The 22,562-nt window shown below is 40.0% G+C and overlaps 1 long non-coding RNA gene across 1 annotated transcript in view; it reads left to right on the top strand.

Annotated features, from left to right (window-relative positions):
- The window catches only part of LOC149442397 (uncharacterized), a 28,552-nt gene extending 15,071 nt beyond the window's left edge, over window positions 1-13,481 (top strand). The window contains exons 2-3 of the long non-coding RNA XR_016307196.1: window positions 12,471-12,590; window positions 12,921-13,481. This is a non-coding gene — a long non-coding RNA (uncharacterized LOC149442397). The remainder of the gene's footprint in view (window positions 1-12,470; window positions 12,591-12,920) is intronic.
- Window positions 13,482-22,562: the final 9,081 nt, after the last annotated feature.

The following is a 22,562-nucleotide window of genomic DNA, read 5'->3' on the forward strand; positions in this document are numbered from 1 at the left end:
GACCCTAGGTTCACATCTGTGAGGGTGGTGCCGCTGCGGATCCACACGAAAATCCATGCAGCCGCACCACCCGCACAGAGAAATGGAGACCCGCGGGTGCCATTAGTTCTAATGGCACGCTGCCCGTACTGGAAAACGCAACTGTACAGGGAACTGAGGTTTCCGTGCGGGCTGCATTTTCCAAAAAAGTGCAGGGACTTCTTCCCTGCGTGTCACGGGCACGGGAGTCCATTCAAATGAATTTTCTCTATAACCATTGCACAAGCACCGACCTACCAGGATAAGAGGCACCCTATGGGCACTGAAAGTCACTTTTGAACTGTTTTCCTATTTATTTTATGCTCATTTATGAACTTTTATTTAGTACCCTTTTATCAGGTGTACGGTCAGATTTTTAATATTATTTAGCGCTGCACTATTATTGTTTTATTGAGGTTTTGTTCTGATTACCTTTGTGCATAGCTGCTCTTCCTTCTTGCGCTCACATATTTCTACCTTTTATATTTATCTAAGTGTGTCTGTAGTTAAAGTAGAATTCCAGGCTATACCTAACCAATCTTAAATCCTTTGCCCTCTTAACACTTATGCTGACTAACCTGTGTAGGAAAGATGTATACTGTATACTTTCCCGTTTTTAGCCTGTTCTGGTCTGGTCATGTGATCCCCTGTGACAGCCAGCAGCAGCTGCAGGGGAGAGGTGAGGGTGCTCAGCAATAGCTATTAGTGCCTGAGAGTGGTGACCTCACTCATAGGCTCCTATGGCCCATCCATTGTTGGCTGTCCCTCCTCTCCCCTGCAGTCATCACTTGCTGGCACAAAAACCGGATCACATGTCCAGACCACAGTGGCCTGAAAATAGGTAAGCATATACAACTTTCTTACACAGGTTAGTCAGCATAGGTGTTAGAAGACGGGAAGAGCATTTTTAACCTATTCATGCCGAGCATGCGCAAATTTGCGGCTTCTCGGCGGCTTTGCCTTGACGCCCACTGGCAGCATATTTGCATACCATTTGTAAACAAACGTGCTGATTGTGTGTGCCCTCAGCAAGTGTCGGTCACATGACCCTAAACTCCGCCTCCTGGCGGCAGAAACCCCTTAAGGGGCCCGGAGGTGCTGGCATGAAGGGGTTAAGATTAGTTAGGTTTAGCCTGGAATTAAATACCTTAATAACAACACTTGCTGCTGCGGCATCTTTTACCCGCTGAGACAACTGCGGCTCTCTCATGTGTCTCCAGTCTGCAGTGTGGGTTTGCATATAACTTGCATGCACATGCCCCCTACTAATGCGTTTTGTACACTGGACTTTGTCAAGTTATCCCATTCATAGACAGTTTTTCTTTTTCTTTTCTGCTGATTCAACCCTGAGCCCAGACAGGCTCCCTGCAGTATTAAAGTGATACTAAAGGTTACACTTCAAATAATAATAATAACAAACATCTTATACTTACTTGCTCTGTGTAATGGTTTTCCACAGAACACCCCCCTTCTCCTCCTCTTCTTGGTTCCCTTGCCGGCGCTCCTGGCTCCTCCTCTTCTGTGATTGAGTGATCCCATAGCAAGCTGCTTGCTCTGGGGCACGCGTGGATGCTCGTTCCTGAGCCCTGCTCCCTCCTCACTGGCTGTGATTGACAGCAGTGAGAGCCAATGGCCTCTCAGCCAATGAGGAGGCAGAGTCCTGGGAGAGCAGCTGCTCTCATGCACATTTCTGGACCGCGATCATGCTTAGGTTAGCAATGGAGGGGGGCTGCAGGGTAGTACTGATGGTTTGGCCACAAGCTCCCAGCACATCTGGCCCTCCCTACATAGCAACAATGCACCCGGGGTATGTGTCCCTTATGCCCCCTGTCCTGGCCCTGATGGAGACTAGACAACAGTGAACTGTCTGACTGACATGCCTGATCAAAGATAGCTTGTAATCCAGAATACACACACATACTGTCATACTCAGGGGCTTTCCAAAATGACTAGAGACACAGCGCAAACTGCTTACATTATGAAAAAAAGCCCCTTTTTTTCCAACTAAATATCAGTGTCTTCACAGCAATGCACAACACAAAAAGACTTTTTCTTCAGAATAAATATTAGACCCAAACATACAACAGCTTCTTTTTGGTAGATGGTCAATAAATGGGGCTCAAAGGCTGGGACAACACACAGATCTCTGGCAAACATGCTTTTCCAGAGAGAAAGAGAATTTCAGTGCTTTCCCAAACATCTGTTATCTACATGAATTTCAGTGAATTAATTTTTCCCCTTGGGCTGCTGGCACCTTCCTTAAAGCAAACCTTCACCCTATAAAACAACTTATTTTCACTGCTCCCCCCCCCCTCCCTTTCCACAATCAGCAAATTATTTGTTTAAGGTGTCTTACCTTTTTGTGCTGCAGTGAAGCACCTACTTTCACTTGAGCAAGAATGCAGTTCATCCCAGTCGCCTCCTGGGAAGTCCATGGAGATAGTTTCACTGTCAGACACGTGCACAGCCGGATTCAGCACGTGTGCAGATGTGCCAGAGGGCTTCAGGTCCCAGCAGAGCCCTGCTGCACATCTGTGCATGCGTAGGGGGATCCCAGCACATGCCTGAAGATGGACCAGTTATGGATGTCATAGATCTCAGCATGTCTGCACATACATGGGAAATATAGATACATTCACAGATGTGCCACAGAACTCTTCTGATACCCAAATGCTGGGCAGAGCCTTTCAACACATCTGCCCACACTCCAGATTAACAAAAATGGCAGTTCTGGCGGTAGTGGGGCCAACTATATGGGGAACTCTTTAAATACCCTTTCTGGCTGGTTAACCCCTTGATAACCTTTTGAGGGGTGAGACATATCTCCTATCCAGGACCTTTACTACATGCGTTTCAGTTGCTTTTTTCTGAATCCAAATCGCACAGAAAGTAGGTTATATGGTTGTCAATGTTATAGTTCGCATTAGTGCTTGCACTTCCAGTGTGTTCCAGTTGCAGAAACAAAAGTAGAGCGTGCTGTATTTTTTCTGCACAGAACTGTACTGGGCCGTGGTAAAATGCATACAAAAATGCACTGGAATGCACATGTCCCTCTTTAAATTGAATAAAAAAAGAGAGGAAAAAATTTACTGGGATGCATAAAAAATGCACTGGAATGCGTCAAAAACACATTGAAAACGCACTGAAATGCACCAAAAACGACGGAGAGTTAAATAACCCTAAGAAACTAAATGTCACAGTCTGGGATCCCCAATCAGTGCCCTGCTGTGTGCCCTGTAATGTGCCCTGTTCTCATGTAATGTGCTATGCTCCCATATAATGAGCCCTGTTCCCATGTAGTCTGCCCTACTCTCATGTAATGTGCCCTTTTTCCACGTAATGTGCCCTGCTCCCACGTAATGTGCCCTGCCCCCATGTAATGTGCCCTGCTCCCACGTAATGTGCCCTGCCCCCATGTAATGTGCCCTGCTCCCACGTAATGTGCCCTTCCCCCACATAATGTGCCCTTCTCCCATATAATATTCCATGCTTTCCCCCCTCCCCATGTGATTTGCTTCTCCCCCATGTAATGTGCCCTGCTGCCCCTGTGTACTGTGCCCTCCGGATCCCCTATACCCCACCCTGTTGCCCCCTTATACACTGTTTATCTCAATCTGGACCCAGAATTGACCATCTGTGCAGAAAAAAGCAAGCACAAGTTTCTTATTAAATAGGTATGTTTTAACACTGATTTTATTATTCAAAAATAATAAAATAAATGCAATAATAAAATTCATAGAAGACTTTATGAGACATAATATGGATGGTCAAATGCTGTTTGTGCTGTCACACTTGTATGAAAATATAATACAATGCATAGTCATGGTTAATGCTCATATTACTGTGAATTGTGAAACCTCCTTACTGTTGTGTCTGTCATAATCATTTAAAGACCACCTGCTTCAGTGTCTACAGATCCAGAGTACCCAACCATCCTCACTCCAGCTATTCTTCTTACCCAGAAGTTTGGCTGTGTTCCTGTTCCACCTGGAGACTTTAAAGTGTTAGTAAACCCAGGACCCTGCATTCACTATATCTGGTCTCCCACAGTACACACAACATGGAAATGCAATTATTTTAGTAAATATAAACTGATAAATACCTTTTCTCATAAGCAGTGTATAGTAGTCTTGTGTAATCTATCAGTGTCCAGCAGAGTACTAGTTAAAGCTTGTAGGAGGAGTTTTCATTCCCCTCTGACTGTCCTATGAGGCTGCAGGACCCCTTATCCTCTGTCTAGACAGTGCTGTTTGGCCCTATGCTGATCACATGCACCCTCCCAGGAGTAAAAAAAACCTCTCTAGCAATACACACCAAACTCAGCATGTGCAGCTTGCCCCCAAGACTCTGTTCTATCAGGAGATGAGTCGGGGACAGTGGAAGAAGGGGAGGATCAAAGAAGACAGGGTCAAACATCCATTTTACACAATGCAGAGGATTAACCCCTTAAGTCAATGAACAAATCAAGGACCAAGGTCATCCTGGCAAACAGGAGATGCAGAGACATGGCTCAAATCAGGAAGTTCATGGGAGTAGCAAAGAGTTCAAGGTTCACCAGAAACAAGATACATGGCATGGTTGTCCAAGAGATCAGACAGGAAGCTAACCAGAATCTCAGGTGACACAGTGAGAACAGCTACAGCCAGGCACAGCAGATCCCAGGTTCAGATCTTGTCGCTGACACTAAATTATAGTTTACTAGTTCTCAGTTTATGGAAGCTAGAATTATAAAAGATTACTGCCAATTAGTTGATGTAGGTGGTTGAACTTTGTCTATTAGCCTTTTAAGTGTCAAAATAAAGTCTGGATGTGGTTTGGGAGGTGGTTTCCCATTTTTTTCTGTCCGCTAACAATTTAGAACCAATATTGTCAGTTCAATCATTTTGAAACTTTGCTCTTGGAAGATGTACATGTAGAACTTTTTATGGGGTAAATTTATACACTCCACAACTTGAGGGCAAGTTTTACATGATGGATGATATTTTTCTTGACTTGTATTCTCCAGGGGACCAGGTATTGATGTCTGTCCTCCAGAAAGGGATACACATTCTTCCTCATTTTACAGTCGTACATGTCAACTCAGGCAAGACAGCATTCTTTTTTGGTTTGGGGATATGAGAGAGGAGATGAATAGATGAGAGAGACTGACCCACAAATTGTTTTCACTGGCCCACCACTGTCTTCAAATGGGTCTGATAATGCCTAGCATTTGTCGTGGTGCACAGCGCATCTTTTCTTTCTTACAGGATAACTATAATGGTTTTAAGTTAAGTTTATTAATTTAGGTTTAGGGTTTTTGAACTGATGATTTATATTTGTGCTTTACTATAGATGCAATCTTTGTTTCACAAATAAACTCTTTAACATACAGTAGAAGAAAGGATTCCAAGAGCACTAGTTTTTTGCAGAAACAACCATGGAGCTGTCTTTTCAGACATGCTGTCTCTTATTGAAACCTCAAATCGCACATTCTGGTACTTTAGCATTATCCTTAAAACAAGCAGAAGTATTTCTGAGGAACTTGGATTTATTTGTTCAATAAAATCTAGTGAAAACAATAAAATACAGAATCTCAAAGCAATCCATATAATATATCTGGTTATGGCTCTTTTTACAGTAAAGCGGATAAGTAGAGGTGGAGAAAAAAAAAGAAGTCTAACTTTCCACCTATTGGATTAAAAACATACTAAATATTAATATGTGAAATTTTGATATTTTATTAAATATATTAAAGAAAAATCTGTAATTTTAAGTCCTAGCCATATAAAATAAGGAATAAAAATCTGTTCAAATTCTGCAGAATGTTCCCTTTAGGGTACCCAGTCTTTTGGAATCCTCAAATGCCACTCAACAATAGTTCTATGCATTCAGCAAAATGTGAAATATCTCAGCACTGTAAATATTAGAATCCTAACATTGTAAAGCTCACAATCCTCACACAATGTGGTAGATTTGGACTATGATTAGCTAATATTTCTGCTCATTCTTAGTCTGTGCTTCTCACATTTCACACAATTTTTTTAAATAGTTGCTAATTGTTTGGCCATAGATTGGCTGATTTAGTAAAACAAGGGTAATGGTTATACTTATTTTTTCAGTCATAGATGTGTCCACTTTAATAGCGTCAGAATATTTGTTTCTATTATATCTGGCTGAGAGACAAGGACGCTTGTGAAACATGAAATATTTGGATTATGCATTTAAGATAGCAACCTTCGCATATTGTGGTTAGTTCATGTTAGTTTATATTAGCAGTTGTATGAGGATTGTCTGAGAGCCATAATTTCTGGAAGAGTATCAGTGTTTCCATTGTATGTCCATTTACATTTGGAACTTATCTGGGTGTGCACATTTGTACAGCAGGGTGCTTGGATTTGCTGAAAGTATTCAGGATGAGACCAACGTTCATCTGTCCAAAACCAACACAATGGTAAACTGATACAAGATGTGCAATTAGTTACCTCTAAGTTCAACTTAAAATATCAGTTCAGATAGTTTTTTTCAATTGCTTATACAATTTGAATTGGTTATTTGTCTTAATTCTAGGTAATGCCAATTTTTTTCCATATATGAGGGAGATCAGTGTAAATGACACAGATCAGAAGTCACAGCTGATATACTCGACTGTTATCCAAATAATTCATATAATGGTAACCAATAACTCTGGTTACACTGTAGCACGGAGGTAGGCGAGTGTGAGTTAGGCACCGAAATTAAATCCTATATCCTACTTGTGGGATCCTCAACGATATGCCACCGGTTCTTTTGGCAACCATTAAGCTAAATGTCTATTTGGATTTGCTGCACTCTGGGGTTTTCCATTTATTGTAACTTCTGCCAGCATTTGTTGAGTTATGCAGAGGCAGTGCTGGGGCAAGGTCATCCAGCGCCCAAGGACAAACATGCCAAACTGCGCCCCACCCCTCCTTCCATGTTGTGCAAGCCTAGGGGATCCTACGCCCAGCAGTTACTCCCTTGTCAAAATCACCGTACAGCTTATTTTTCACACTGGGCTCATGCATTTGTTGATGGCTCTCTCCTCCAGTCCTGGCTCTCTCCTCCACTCTTGGCTGTCTCCTGGACACTTCTGCACTCGGCTGTGTGGGCTGTGCTCTCTTTTCTCCTTCCTTCTTCCTGCTAGTGCAGCTCCTGTGTGCCTGTATACACCACCGTCTGCTTGTTAATATAGGAGTGCTGCACTGGCAGAAAAGAGGAGGGGGAGTGAGAACAAAGCCTGAAACGCGTTCTGGCTCTCTCCTTTTCTCCTTACTGCTCCCAGTGGTGGGCTGACAGGAGTAGTATTGCCATTTTGACTGCTCCTGTCAGCCTTGCAACAAAAGGAAAGTGCCCCCATCCCTACATCAAGCCATGTGCCCAGGGCAACAGCACCTCCTGCCCACCCCTTATCCCGGCCTTGTGCAGAGGGCTATGCCAGACATGCAACATGAGTTATCTTTACTTATTTAACAGCTCTTCAATCACTGAGCAGTTATGTCCAGTGGGATAGGACAGGAAAACTGTTAAGTACTTGAAGGAATCTTCTAAAAAGCATATGCCCCCTCTAGAACCTCATTCCTTGATGCACTTTACCAAAAGGTTAATGATTATTCTCCAGAGGATCGGGGCTGAAGGGAGAAGGGGCCAGAAGAAAGGTTGCATTTGAGGTTTGGAGATCGGTTGCTCACAAATATAGATGCTGCTGAAAACTGATGACATGAATAAGGCAAGATTGTGAAGAGTGGGATATTTTTCTTTGGGAAGATAAAACTCATAGAAGTCCAGTAAAGAGACACTGTCAAATTTTTCTTCAGGCTCGTGTTCACTTTCTCATTTCATGCACATGCCACTTTTATGCCTGACAACGCATGCATTGATGGTCAAAACGGAGTGGGCTAACGCTATTTGAACCACATTTGGATGCTATGGAGGAGGCTGGAGCAGTTGCTTAATGATCATTCTTGAGCTCATTTTGACCAGTCTATAATATGATGATCAAATACATCTAGTAAGCCTTCTTTGAGCATGGAGTGGGGTGATAACTGTTTCACATGGATAACGTTTGGCCATCTAGCAATTGAAGACTCACGTTTGAACCTTTGATATCCAATTTTTTTGAATTGGGACTCACTTTTATTTTTCACTTTTATATTATTTTTGTATTGCATTGAAAGTAATATCACATTTAATTTCACGGATGCTTAGCTAGAATTGCATTATTATTGTTTGTTTACACTTTTAGCGCTACACTTTTATTTGTAGGTTAATGATTATGCCCATTGAGCGAAATGCATTGGGAAAGGAGGTCATGGTGGGTTTGTGTACTTTCAAGTACAATAAAGCCTTATGCATGCTGGAAGACAGAGCGTGACTGTGTTCCTTGCATTGCTTCATTGTGGAAGATGGGAGTTGGAGCGAGCCCCTTGGCAGCCTATGATAGCACACAACAATCACAGGCAAACACAGGGTCAACCAGGATCAGTGTTCACAAGCATGCTTTGCATACCTGAGTTTTGACAAAAAAAACTGGAGTCACACTAGAACCTCTACTAGTATTTGTTTTACTATAGTCATATACCTGGTGCAGAGAAAACACAGGAAACTCTTTGTGAAAGTTCCATCAGCCTCGTGTAAGTGAGGGTCAGGGTATCTAAGTTTGAGCATCCATCTAGGAACTGCTAGCTGAAGAGACTGCAACTTTTGTTATATTATCCACTTCTGCAAGTTCTGCAATAAAGCTAAAGAAAATACATCCAAATACTGGAAGGAATTTATCCAAGGTCTAAGACAATATGTATGGGGGTCCAAAGGTCCAGCTGGGTTGAGGCACTTCCAGAGAATGTCACATAAAGATGATAAAAGGGATACACAAATTAAAAAAAGTATAACTTTCCTTAAAAACTTTATTTAGTGCTGAAGTCGATCAGTGGGCAGTATAGTGATACTATAGTTAACTATGTAATTCTGCTGTTCACATTGTTGGTCTCATTTTGTGGAATTTATTTGCTTTCCAAATTTTTAAACTCTTATATCTTTGTACAATCTAAACAATATAGCTGTAGGCTCGCTGGCTTCCATGTTTCTCTTAGTGTGCATTTCTGCTGGATAGCATAGTGGCATTGGAATATAAGCTCCCCTGGTGCAGGGACTACTGTGAAAATTTTCTGTATACACTCTGTGTTGCTCTTGGTAGTTCATCTTATGCCGGTTTCTCATTTTATCCCTATGATGAATGTAGGGAGTGTAAAAGGTAATCACGGTTGGGGAACATAGATAGAATTATAAGAAGCCTACTTTGATTGAAACAAACTTGAACTGTCATTTTTGGGTGAAACACCACAACACAGTGTATAAGTTGCAGGATTCCTGCCTTCATGGGATTTGTAGTATGGCACTGGGCACTGTAAATTCTGCAATATATTTTTGCTTGCTTCAGCTATTGCATCATCTGTCATCATCAGAGCTTAAGTACTTATTTTATATTTTACACATTTCATAATAATTACAGTATTCGCATTTACGCAGACATCCTGAATCCAGGGATTATCTCTGATCATTATTTTACAAACCCCTAAGCTATAGTTATATATGAACAATAAACTGGATGAAAGTTTACAGGTTTAATAAAAGCATTGTAGACATTCTTCAGCATGCCAGTACATACAAAGCTTGGGTGAGTCACTGGTAAAACATAGGTGCAATTTGGTTACAAACACACCAACCCAAGTTAGGCAAAGGGGATTGGAAATGATGGGCGTTGTTAATAAAAGCAAATGAAAGAAGATCAGTACTTTTTGCTTGTTGCTCATAATAACCAGTCCTTCATACTGCACTGTAAACATGAAAGGGAGGTACTGATTGATTGACTGAACAAGAACAGTTGTTTTTTTTTAGACAAAATATACAAGATACAATTAGAAATGATTTACCATCATCTGATTTCAGGGTGGATTTGATTTAAATCAAACTGATTTAAATCACGATTTAAATCACTAGTCAGTAAGGCTTGATTTAAATCCTAGTTTTCTACATAAAGACTAATTCTTGCTGGTATAACTTTAATATGCAAGTAGATGAAGATTTTTAGAATAACAACTTTTCATATTAGTTTTTTTATCCCCAGTTTATTAGGTTAATCATTCATATTTGGACAACTTTTCTGTTGTACTTAGGAAGGAGAAAAATAATCATTACCGTAATAATAACAATTTAAATAGATTTATTCAACTGAAACAATAACATTCCAGCATATGTTATTTGCTTAATCCATGTTTGTTAACTAATTTGGCTAAACAAAATATATATATTTTAAGAAACTTAGACTGTCAGCCTCTTCCTCTTCACACTTCGTTTCACTTTCTTCTTGTGCAGATCTATTCCACTCCAAACAATCAGAAAAATATTGTTTCTATTCTTTTCACTGAACTTCTTGAAACTTGGCACTGAAGGGGTTGATTCTGCATTCATAGGTTTGTAGAAGTTAGGATTAAGGTCTTTTTCTTAACTCTGTTCATGTTATAACATTTTTGCTGTGAAGAAGAGGCATGTGATCTCCACTGAGTCAAATTCAGTTTTGAGAACTGAAAAAGTAAACCAAGCATCTGTGATAATATCTTGTAGGCAGAGAAACTGCCCAATAATCTTACAAAAACCTCTGGAAGAGCATGACATTGTGAATGGATTCATGGAATTTATTTACCAAAACAATTAAACATATACAGCCTTATTCTACATAATTAAAAAACTAATCTTTATTTCATGATGGAATAACCTTTGGATGGTAATATATTTTCCTCAAAAAGCATTTTATTTAAAAAAATCTGATTTAAATCAAAAAAATCCGATTTAAATCAAAAAAATCTGATTTTTTTGATTTTTTAAAAAAAATCATTGATTTTTTTCCACCCTGTCTGATTTGCAGGTTAATTGGTGCATTCATTAGTACACAGTCAAATAATATTTCAATAACCTATTTAAATATAAAAGTGGATGCACAAAGAACATGCAGACTATACAATTCATGTTCACCTTTTTCCTTTGTGAGCATAGATGTATTGTATTATGCACAGAATATCTACTGTATGTTCTCCCTTTTTTGTGCTAACTTCCTCCAAATACTCCAAATGCATCCACCAATCTATAAACATACCAGTTGGTTATTAGGCTTCTACATGAACGTGGATTTGAGTGTATGTTCTAGTATTACTGTGTGATTGTGCTATAGATAGGTCTTATATAGAAGGCAACATAGAACCTAACCTACAGTGATGACCTTTCAGGAGGATGTCCAGGTGCTCAATGTTCCATTTAACTCCTCTGTTAGGTTCAAACCCAAAGCAAATCCTGCAGGTGACATAAGTAAATAAGCATCTTAAAGTTGAACTAAATGTGAAGTTTTGGTATTTATAGGGAACATCTGGAATTGTAAATTGTGTCTAAGCCGTATCATGAAAAATCTACCTTTTTGTCTTGAATTCCTCAAGAAAAGATTAGTGCACTTTCTATGACTAGGCACTCCTGTGTCTAGAGCCACAAAGTTGTATATCTGCAACATAGTCATACAGTAGTAACATAGTCTGCACTAGAATGATGGGAGCTTAGGGTTCATGTACACTGCAGCTGATAAACTGACGTTCAGGAGCTTTTCTGCATTTATTTCAGCAGCCCCTGAACTCTTCCTAATGTTTTCCTATGTGTCCATGTACACTATGTTGTTTACAGGCAGTTGAGTTTACAGTCGTTGTTTTGATCGCACCATTGCATTCAGGAGTAGATTTTATCAGCGTTTCAAACGCCAAACACTTGTAAATGCGGCTAACCACATTTATAAGCATTTGAGCTTAGAAGCATTTTTTAACTGTTCAATATCCAAATGCTGTCCAGAGCCTTTTTTCATAATCAGAAATGCATGCAAAGCGTTTTCCATGTATTCAAATGGACCCAGTACACCAGCGCAGTCAGTTCTAGGTTTTGCGTGAAGGAAAAAATGGTAGAGCGTACTGCATTATGCTCATGATGGGATCCATAGTGAATACAACCAGAAAGGACAGGTAATCTCAACACATACTGCTCTCTCTGCTTCTGCTCTCTCAAAATGTCTGAAATATTTTTTACTGGTTTTCAGTGCATTCTGGGCATTTTGGAAGGTTTCCTAATGTTACGCTTCTAAACGAAAACGCACATAAACGTGCATAAACGTGATATGCAAATGCGGATAAACAGGTGTTTTTTAACCTACGTTTTCCAGCAGTCAGTTTCCATTGTTCAGAAGTGTTTTCCAAATGTCCTGTGTACATGGAGCCTTCCTGAGCTTGGGCACTCTTCTGTTCTTGACTATGCTTGTTAAGCATTACTTTGTATTATGTTACTATTATCTAATTGATGTGTAGTAAGATACATAAACCACAAAGGGAGCTGAGGAAAACAAAGAAAAGTGACTCATATTATCTTTCCAGCTGAACTAGGCTCCGTGTGGTAAGCTACATTTCATAGGATCGTTGGCCATCTGTGGCGGTGTCTGGAAGATGGACGATCTGAGGTTTTAGCACACATTGGACACGATACTTTTTTTTCCGGTGAGTGCATTGTGGTGGTGGATTCAAGCAAGATTTCACCATTTGATCATCTTGCACAAATTAACTGTTACATATGAAGAGTTCATTTTTGGACATTCTCTTTGGACTGAGCACTTTGTTATATCACAATTGTTTTTATTCACTATATGATAGTGATGTAGATTTTTCATTAGCTAAGTTTCATAAGGTTTCACTATGGCCTTTGTTGTATGAATTTATGTGGTTTTACATTGATATTTATATCTCATATGCACTTTATTTCTAGTGCTGCACTTATTTACTTTGAATAGTCAATAATATGTTTATATTTCAAATTTGTTTTTGAATTAGATTCCATTTTCGAATTCAATTGAATTTTGGATGAAGTTTTGCTTCCTTATTTCGGATTCGTTTAAATTTGTTACTATTGTAATTTGGAAATTCAGGTACAGTGGGGATCAAAATTTTGAATGGTAACTTGATGCCATCTGTGAAAAAGCTGAAGTTAAAGAGAGGATGGCTTCTACAAATGGATAATGATCCTAAACACACCTTGAAATCCATGGGGGATTACATCAAGAGGTGTAAACTGAAGGTTTTGCCATGGCCTTCACAATCTCCTGACCTCAACATAATTGAAAATCTATGGATAGACCTTAAAAGAGCAGTGCGTGACAGACAGCTCAGAAATCTCAAAGAACTGGAAGACTTGTGTAAGGAAGAATGGGCAAAGATACCTCAAACAAGAATTGAAAGACTCTTGGCTGGCTACAAAAAGCATTTACAAGCTGTGATACTTGCCAAAGGGGGCAGTACAAGATATTAACTCTGCAGGGTGCCCAAACCTTTTTTTTTTTGTTTTCTGTTATTTTGAAAGTGTAAATGATGGAAATAAAATCTAACTTTTGTTGACATATTATAAGAATGTCTAATCTGTAACTTGATGCCTTTTGGAGATTTTTCCATCTTTCCTTGGCTTCTTTATGCACATTAATACAAATTTTTAGCTGGGGTGCCCAAACTTTTGATCCCCACTGTACATCCAAATCTCCAAATAACAATAATTGCGTCTGAGTTTTGATTCAGAATGAAACAAACTGCACATGTCTACTTCTGCTCTCTTGTGACCCAGAGATTGCCAGCTGTGCTCTCCCCCTCTCCTGCTCCTGGGTACTGGAGGGGCAGAACGTGCACTAAAGTGCCAGGAGGGATGCACTATAGCAAGGGACCTAAGCCATAATCATGGCTGAAATGCATCAGGAAGGAACTGTGCCAGGCAGGAGAGTGTATTGCAAGTCACGTTGCTGCTATAACCACTTGCCCTCCAGAGGATTTACCCCCCTTCCTGACCACGCTATTGTTTGCTATATAGTGCTGCGTTACTAACTGACAATTGCACAGTCATGCAACACTTCACCTAAATTACATTTATGTTCTTTTTTTCCCACAAATTTCTTTCGGTGGTATTTGATCGCCTCTGCGTTGGTTTTTTTTGCATTATAAACAAAAAAAGACTTAAAATTTTGAGAAAAAAATAATATTTTTAACTATTTGTTATTAAACATGTCCAGTAAAGAGTAAAATAATTTAAAAAATCAAATTTCATTGTAACTTTAAGCCAAAATGTATTCTGCTGCATGTCTTTGCTAGAAAAATACGCGTAAGTTAATTGGTTTATGTGAAAGTTATAGCGTTTACAAACGGAAGTATATATACTGGAATTTTTTTTCCTTATACCAGTAATGGTGGCGATCAATGACTTATAGTGGGACTGCGGGACTGTGGCGGGCATTCTGACACTGGGGGGGGGGAACTGTCACTGACATCCCCAGTGACACCAATACAGTGATCAGTGCTAATAAAAAGCACTGACATTGTACTATTGACACTGTGAAGGAAGGGGTTAACATGTGGGGCGATCAGGGGTTAACTGTGCTGTGTGTGTTTTGCTGTGTTGCACTGTGTAAGCATATTGCTATGGATTACTCTGTTATGCAGAGCAATACAAAGCAATGTGCAGGAGCTGACAGGGGAGAAATCTGTACTGTTTACATACAGGTCTCTCCCCTGTCAGTGACACTTGGCGATTGCTGGGTGCCGGTGGGGAATCACCGGCCACGACCCGGCGATTCACAGCCGAGGCCACCAATGGCGGTGTGGGTTGGGGCGTGCACACCCCCTACTCGGAAATGCAAAATCACATATATATGCGTGATTTTGCATAGCCCTGATCCCCTTTAACAGTGTTTTTGCTATACGGTGGTGGGAAAATGGATAATAACATTTATTGAGAAAAACAAACAAGATGACTAGTGAGTACAACCTAAATGTTTGCTGTCTGCTTCTGGCTGCTAGTCCCACAAGATTTGGAGTGTTTTTAGTGATGGAACTACAGTGTTGCTCTCTATTCTCTTTTCTGTAGAGCAAATTGTACCTGAGAACCCGCAGTGCAAGGATCAACCCACTTCTGCTTCATGGATTCAATAGATCGTTATTTTATCCCAATTCCCTGCTGCTTCTTTATTCTTCCATCAGCCACCATACTACCATTTGGGTGAGGGGGTGTTAGGTCTGACGTGATGAAGCAAAGTTCAGCCTTTAACAAGATTGCCACCTTCACACAGAGACACAGTGCTGAACAAGTCATTGTTAATCTGAGATGAGGATGGATCAACTGCAGGGTGCCTACTGGCTATTCTGGTGGCTAGACCTTTGCCTGTATAGAAAATGTGGCCATAGACATACATTAAACTGAGGAAATCCTTAATGATCTTACCTTGACATGCTAAAAAAATGACATTATACATACATTTTGCTACAGAGGCTTGCTCACAATACAGGAAGGTGTGGAAAACTTGCCAGACAAATCTTCGTGCTGACCTAGTTAAACATACCAATTTATGTGGAACAGAACAGAGCCATATATTCAAGTTGTGATCTGAAAAAGGCATTAACTGCCGTTAATTGCTGTCTATATTTCATTTGTCTTCCACCTTTGTTGAATTTTGTTCTTGACCCCTAGATATATTAGTTAACTTTCAGTATGATAATATTCCTAAATCTTCAGATTTTCCCCAAATATTTGTAATAAAATAAGTATATTGTAACTGTTAGCATGTGTACAAATACACATTTATCGGAATTAAGTGCTGTATCATAATGGTGACTTTAATTTGCTTGATCTGCTGCCGATTCTTCTCCTTCACAATCTGATACTTAAAATATTACAAAAATGATTTCTTATGAATATTCATCAAATGCAGGCAAAATACAGAGATGAAATGCATATTACAGAGCTGTTTTACCTGCCAAAGGGTTTGCAGTTCTGTGCATCCAGTCTTGGGTTCTACACAGCTCTACCACACAGGATCGGGTAGGAGACACATTTTCTTTATTACACTTAGGTAAGGAATACAGCTAGGTTTTCTCCTTCTCCCAGTCTGTGAATGGGCAATAAAATAAAAGTACCAGACTGATAAGCTCGTCACTCTGCTCTCTCCTGCTATCTGCATTGCAGCTGATTGGCTACTTGTGCTACTGCTCACTCTCCCAGTTTTAGACTGGTTTACAGTATTTGCCCGAGGCAAGCACCAGTAAGAAAAATGCAGAGGGAGGTTAGTGTGTAAGCCTTCCATCTCTCTGCATTCCTTTTGCTGGTGCTTGCCTTGGTCAAGAGCTGTGGGCCGGAGGCAGGCATTCACTAGCTAAACCGCTAGCTGTAGTGTCTGACAGCCATGCATCAAGGTGGGGAGGGCACCCTGTCCAGCATCACAGCTATCATTACAGGTCACCTAGGAAGATGGGGCAAAATAAAACATGTACATGTACTTTATTCCATCCAGAACTGAATCCTGTAAAATTGATACTTTATTTATTACAAGTTTTTATATAGCTCCAACAATATATGCAGCACTTTACATATATATTGTTCATTCACATCAGTCCCTGCCCTCGAGGAGCTTACAAACTAAGGTCCCTAACTTACATCCATACACACATACTAGGGCTAATTTAGACAGGAGCCATTTAACCTACCAGCATGTCTTTGGAGTGTGGGAGGAAATTAGAGTACCCGGAGGAAACCCACGCAGCCACAGGGAGAACATGCAAACTCCAGGCAAGTAGCAGCATGGTTGGGATTCAAACCAATAACCAGAGTGCTGCCAGGTGGAAGTGATTTCCATTGTGCATTCCATACATATATTATTGACCAAACCTTCTCTATGAAAAAAAAACCAATCTGAAGCTTTTAGGAAAATGTGATATTACCTGATGAAGTTTACTATTTCAAGAGCACCAAGACCTTTTCGGTGGGTTTCATTGATCTACTGATTGCAGGTAATGACTAGGCAGTAGGAACAATGGAATGACCAAATTCTTTAAATTCTTTTTTTGCAGGATAAACCCCCATTTTCCTTTTTTTCTTTAATCTCCTTAATGTTCATGAATGGACAGGCCAGATTTATGCATTTATCCACACAATCTATCCTACCTTTTTTTGCATCTTCTTCCCTTTTTTGTCTTTCTTTTACCCTTCTTTGATTGTCTTCTATTCTTCTTCAATAAGACCAAAACCTCTTTCATACTTTACTTGTCAATACTGTTTATACTGTGGGTGTTCACTCAAGTGTAACGCCTTTTATGAACTTCAGTCCAGCCAGGGAAGTATGTTTCAAGGCTTTTTGTCCTCTTTTATTCAAAAGTAAAGTTAAAAAAACTCACACAGAAGGTTACCCTTGCAGGGATGTTTTAGCATCACAGTTAGAAATAGAAATATTCCAGCCTCCTAGCTATCTGGACTGTACAGTTCCTGAAGCCAGCCATTGCAAATCAATCCACGTATGTCTTACAGGATGTCTCCAACTTACAAGCTTCAATGCACTGTTTAATTTGGCAACTATGTGGCAAATGAGGTTTAATGTTGATAAATGTAAGGTTATGCACTTGGGGGCTAAGAATATGCATGCATCATACATACTAGGGGGGGTACAACTAGGGGAATCAATGGTGGAGAAGGATCTGGGTGTTCTGGTAGATCACAAGCTTAATAATGGCATGCAATGCCAAGCTGCGGTTTCTAAAGCGAGCAAAATCCTCTCTTGTATTAAAAGAGGTATAGACTCCAGAGAGAGAGATATCATATTACCCCTGTACAAATCATTAGTAAGACCTCATCTGGAATATGCTGTTCAGTTTTAGGCACCAATTCACAAAAAGAACATTGGGGAACTGGAGAAAGTACAGAGAAGGGCAACCAAACTGATACGAGGCATGGAGGAGCTCAGCTATGAGAAAAGATTAGAGGAACTGAATTTATTCTCTCTTTAGAAGAGGAGATGAAGGGGGGATATGATCAACATGTATAAATACATCAGTGGTTCATATAGTGAACTCGCTGTAGAGCTATTCACCTGGAGGTCATCACAGAGGACAAGGGGGCACTCTTTACATCTGGAGGAAAAGAAATGTAATCTCCAGACATGGAAAGGTTTCATCACAGTGTGAAAATGTGGAATAGACTCCCTCAAGAGTTGGTTCTGGCCAGCTCAGTGGATTGCTTTAAAAAAAAGCCTGGATTCTTTCCTAGATACACAGAATATAACTGGATACTAACTTTTATAGGTAAAGTTGATCCAGGGAATATCTGATTGCCTCTCGGGGGATCAGGAAGGAACTTTTTTCCCCAGCAGGAGCAAATTGGATCATGCTTTGCTGGGTTATTTTGCCTTCCTCTGGATCAACTGTGGGTATAAGATTATAACTTTTTTTTAATGGTTGCACTGGATGGACTTTTGTCTTTTTTTAAGCCAGACTAACTATGTAACTATGTATGGAAAGAGTACTTGTACAAAAGTCGATCTACCGACTGACTTTTGTACAGCTGCCCTGCTGGATTTTTTGCCACCTGATCAGCGCAGCTGGCTATAGTCCACAAACCTAATCTGTGTATTCTGATGGTGGCAAAGTCTCCCCATTGTCAGAATACAATAGCACAGCGGGGAGGAATCCCCCATATATCTCAAATGTGCGGAGGGGGAAATCAAGTAATTTTTTTCATTATACCCACTGAATCTAAAAAAAAAAAGACTAATCTATGGCCAGATTCAAAATAAAATACCTACAGTTCGTGTCTTACGACAGTTTAGCTAAGTAAGAGAGGTTCATGAATTTGAAGCACGCAACACCACTTTTAGAGTGCGTGTAAGATACTTTTGCAAAATCTGTCTGCACCAGTCTTTATGAATTCCAGAGACATAATACCTATCTCAGGCAGTGGCCTGGTCAGTTTGCCTTTCCTTAAAAGAGAAGTGTAAACCATTTATACTTATCTAGATGGATTCATCATCACTCAAATTCTGCATCTGTCCCCTGTTGGCACTAAGTGTGAGAACTCAGTGATCACATGACCGCTGATCGATGAGTTCTTACAGCAACTGTGAGCAGAGAGTGTTGGCTGTCAGTCACCACTGTCTGCTCTGCCCCCCCCCAGCACTCACTGGAGCACCGCTGGGCTGTGGAGGGGGAGGGAGTGGCTGGCTCTGGCTCCCAGCAGCTTCCGAGAGGCTGAGGCAGGTGCTGCTCCAGACTCTGGGGTGGATCCCAACTTTGAAGTCAGGATCTTTCCCCAGCCTGGAACTGATGAGTGGCATCAGCCGACAGAGGGCTTCAGCCCACTGTCAGCTGAAAACGGTTCACAGGAGTGCAGAATGAACTTCACTCCTGTGATCCACAGAAGTACAGCCAAAAGAGCCAGAACACACTCTACCAGTGTCTGTTCCCACACACACTGCTCATGCAGCAGGTTGTATCCAGGGAAAAAGCTCTGAAACATAGCCCCTGTAATAAAAAGGCTGTATACAGAGGCACAATCGGCATGCTGGTTTTCAGTAATATGTAGACCCATTCCAGGAGTTACCAGTCCTGTAGAAACTTGCAAAACTGTCTTGTCCATTCAGAACAGACATCCCAGAGCACCTTGACCTGTGTAAGTGTGGACCCTGGGTGGCAACTAACCTTTCTGACACCATGACAAGGAGCAGCACTGTCACAATACCCCTGTGTACCTGTCTCCATGATCTAACTTATGACATTGCATATGCCACTTCTTTCTTACAACATAAATAGGTTTTTGTTTTGTACATTTTGTATAAATTATTTAAAGTGGAATTATACTCATTTATACTCCAGTAATGCGATCCCCTGGAGCTCCTCGCCAGCTGATGACATCTTCACCCTGACACCTTCCTCATATAGATCGCCAGCTGTTTTAATTGACTATGCTGAGATGACGTCACTGCCACACATTGCTGAAATTCTACAATGAGCTGCTTGGGAACAGGCAGGTAGCCAATTTTATAATGGAAAGGGTGGAAGAAGGAGAGAAAGTAACTCTATCTAGCCTTGTATATTGGCTTTACTGGTACCACACCCCTAGGAAACATAGTTGAGAAAAACCCTAACCAAAAAAGCTAATGTGGCTTTAAAGTTACCACACCTTAACATTGGAAATATAGTAAACACGTATAGGCAATAGATATAATTGAACATCTTTTATTAGGTTAAAAAAAAAACCTATGGGTGGAAAAAATTGATAGGCATATATGAAAAAAACATGAAATTGCAATCAACAAAGAAAAAGAAAGGTCACGGTAACTTGAGGCCGATGTCCTAGACGCCAAAACATCATGGATGTCAGTCGCAACGAACCACAGCCACTACATAGGGTCAGAGAAACTATGAGAATAGTAAATAAAAATGCATGGTTAACAGTGAAGACATAAATGGTATAGAAACAACTCCTAATTGGACAACGTCATAGGTGTTGAAAAACAAGTGATTGATATCCATTTGAGACCATGTGAGGTGTTTTGCATGTAAATTACAACGCGTTTCATGGGATGCAACTCATTTCTTCAGGGAACAAAACAAAACATAAAACCCAGCCAGTGATACCAGCATACTCCTGGATAGCTCCTGCTAGATATAGATCAGTAGCATTTGGATGAATAAGGAGAGACCTCCAACAGCCATAAGAAGTGGTCATCAATTAAGCAAAAAGTCCAAATATATTTGAAGACTTGCGAAAGACAAAGTCATCATTCTTTCAAACAAACACATAATGGCCAGGTACTAACAATCATCAGATGTTGTTAGGCACAGATTGCTTTTCAAAAGTGGGGAAAGGACGTCTTGTCAAACGAGGGGGAGGAAAAAAACCTCAAACCCTCTTGCTTCCTGTGTAGTCCTCAAACGTCGGCCTCGACTTACCGCGACCTTTCTTTTTCTTTGTTGATTGCAATTTCATGTTTTTTTCATGTATATGCCTATCAATTTTTTACACACATAGGTGGTTTTTTAACCTAATAAAAGATGTTAAATTTTATCTATTGCCTATACATGGTAACCAACTTTAATGTAGAAGAGACATGGTATGTCTCTTCTGCATTCACTATGCTGTCTGTTCACCAATTTTTTTTTTCATTAAAGATCCATTTTAAACAGAGAATTCAAAAAATAATTTCTGTTAATGACAGAATCCATCTATGGATTGTTTACATGCTAGGTAATAGGGTTTCAAGAGGCAAAATATAAGGTAGGGTGTAGCTGTGATTACTTATACAAAATGTCATAACTAAAGTTAATTGTGGACACATGCTCCTAAGTAGAGCTCTTCACAGTAATACATTGTTGAAGCTTTTAGCAATCAGTGTTAGGATTCCATAATTACCTCTGAACAATTTTTGGTCATGTTAATATTGTGACTTAATATCACCCATTTCAATTGTCCCCAAATAAAATTGTTATTTAATTGAAAATGTTCCACTTTTTTAAAGTTTGTCTAAACCCAAGAACAAAAACGCAATATTTTGCAGTTTACCTTATCTGCTTTATTTATAGTGAAGCTTTGTCAGTTCACTACTGAAAGTTATGAGCTCACTGGATTTCTGGCAGGATCAACGAGTATTTTTGTTGCATCTACAGAACAGATATAACAAAACTCTTTCGATGGTATATTTAGCAGATTAAAATTGAGCAAGTATTGTTAGGGTTTACATACAGTTTGGGGTCTGTTTATGAAATATTCACTAATTCAGTAAAGGAAGGTTTGACAATATTCACTTTACATTCTACAGTCAATTTTATACTATTTGCAATAGGGTGAAGGTGCACTAGTTGAATGCAGCAGCTGGCGAACAGCCATAGAATCTGACTTGTACAATAAAAAATAAATTTTACCCTGCATGAAAATACGTTGGTAATAGCTCTCCATGGTGCTGAAACTGGAAGGGTTAATGAGCACTTTTTGTTTTAAAGTAAAAAAGTAAGTTTGCATCCACCCTGCTATGTTGATACCAGCCCTCATGCCCTTCAGATTAGTCGTGGTGCTTTGAGAGGGTTCTTCCTGAAAACCAATAGCAATTAAGGCAGTGACTTTATGGGGGGCTGCTCATTACTCACACAAGGAACCTGCACTGAACCTGGCAGGTACAGTACATACTTGTAAATTTAGATTTAATAAAGTGCTTTAAATCAAGTGTGGGTGTTTTTACTTACATTTAATTGCGTACCTGAGTTATTCCTACAAATTACACGCATACAATAAAAAAACAAACATATTTCCATGCAAAAAAATTTACCGCTTTGAGCACAGAAATATGGACATAATCAGAATGCTAGGGAGGTTAAGAGATACAGGAATTTAGTAATTAGACATTTGGGTTATGCTGCTGACTTTAGAGGGTTTGGACACTAGCAAACAAAAAATGTTAAGCCAGCCCCTGTAAAACCCTGCCTCTAACTCTCATGCCTCAGTTTTCTTGCTAGTGTCCTAGGAAGTTTTAGCGTTTCTAAAGTCTAACTATGCTTGTATTAGCTTTTTTATTCTTATATTTTTTCTTCAATCAAGATTTTCTACACGCCTTAGATATGTTTGACCACAGCAGCTTTCCAGAATGGCATATCCTTAGCAATAGTTTCGGAAGACATACTGGG

The sequence above is a fragment of the Staurois parvus genome, unplaced genomic scaffold (assembly GCF_062004578.1).
Source record: "Staurois parvus isolate SC_StPar_1 unplaced genomic scaffold, SC_StPar_1.0 ptg000891l, whole genome shotgun sequence".
NCBI classification, from domain to species: Eukaryota; Metazoa; Chordata; class Amphibia; order Anura; family Ranidae; genus Staurois; species Staurois parvus.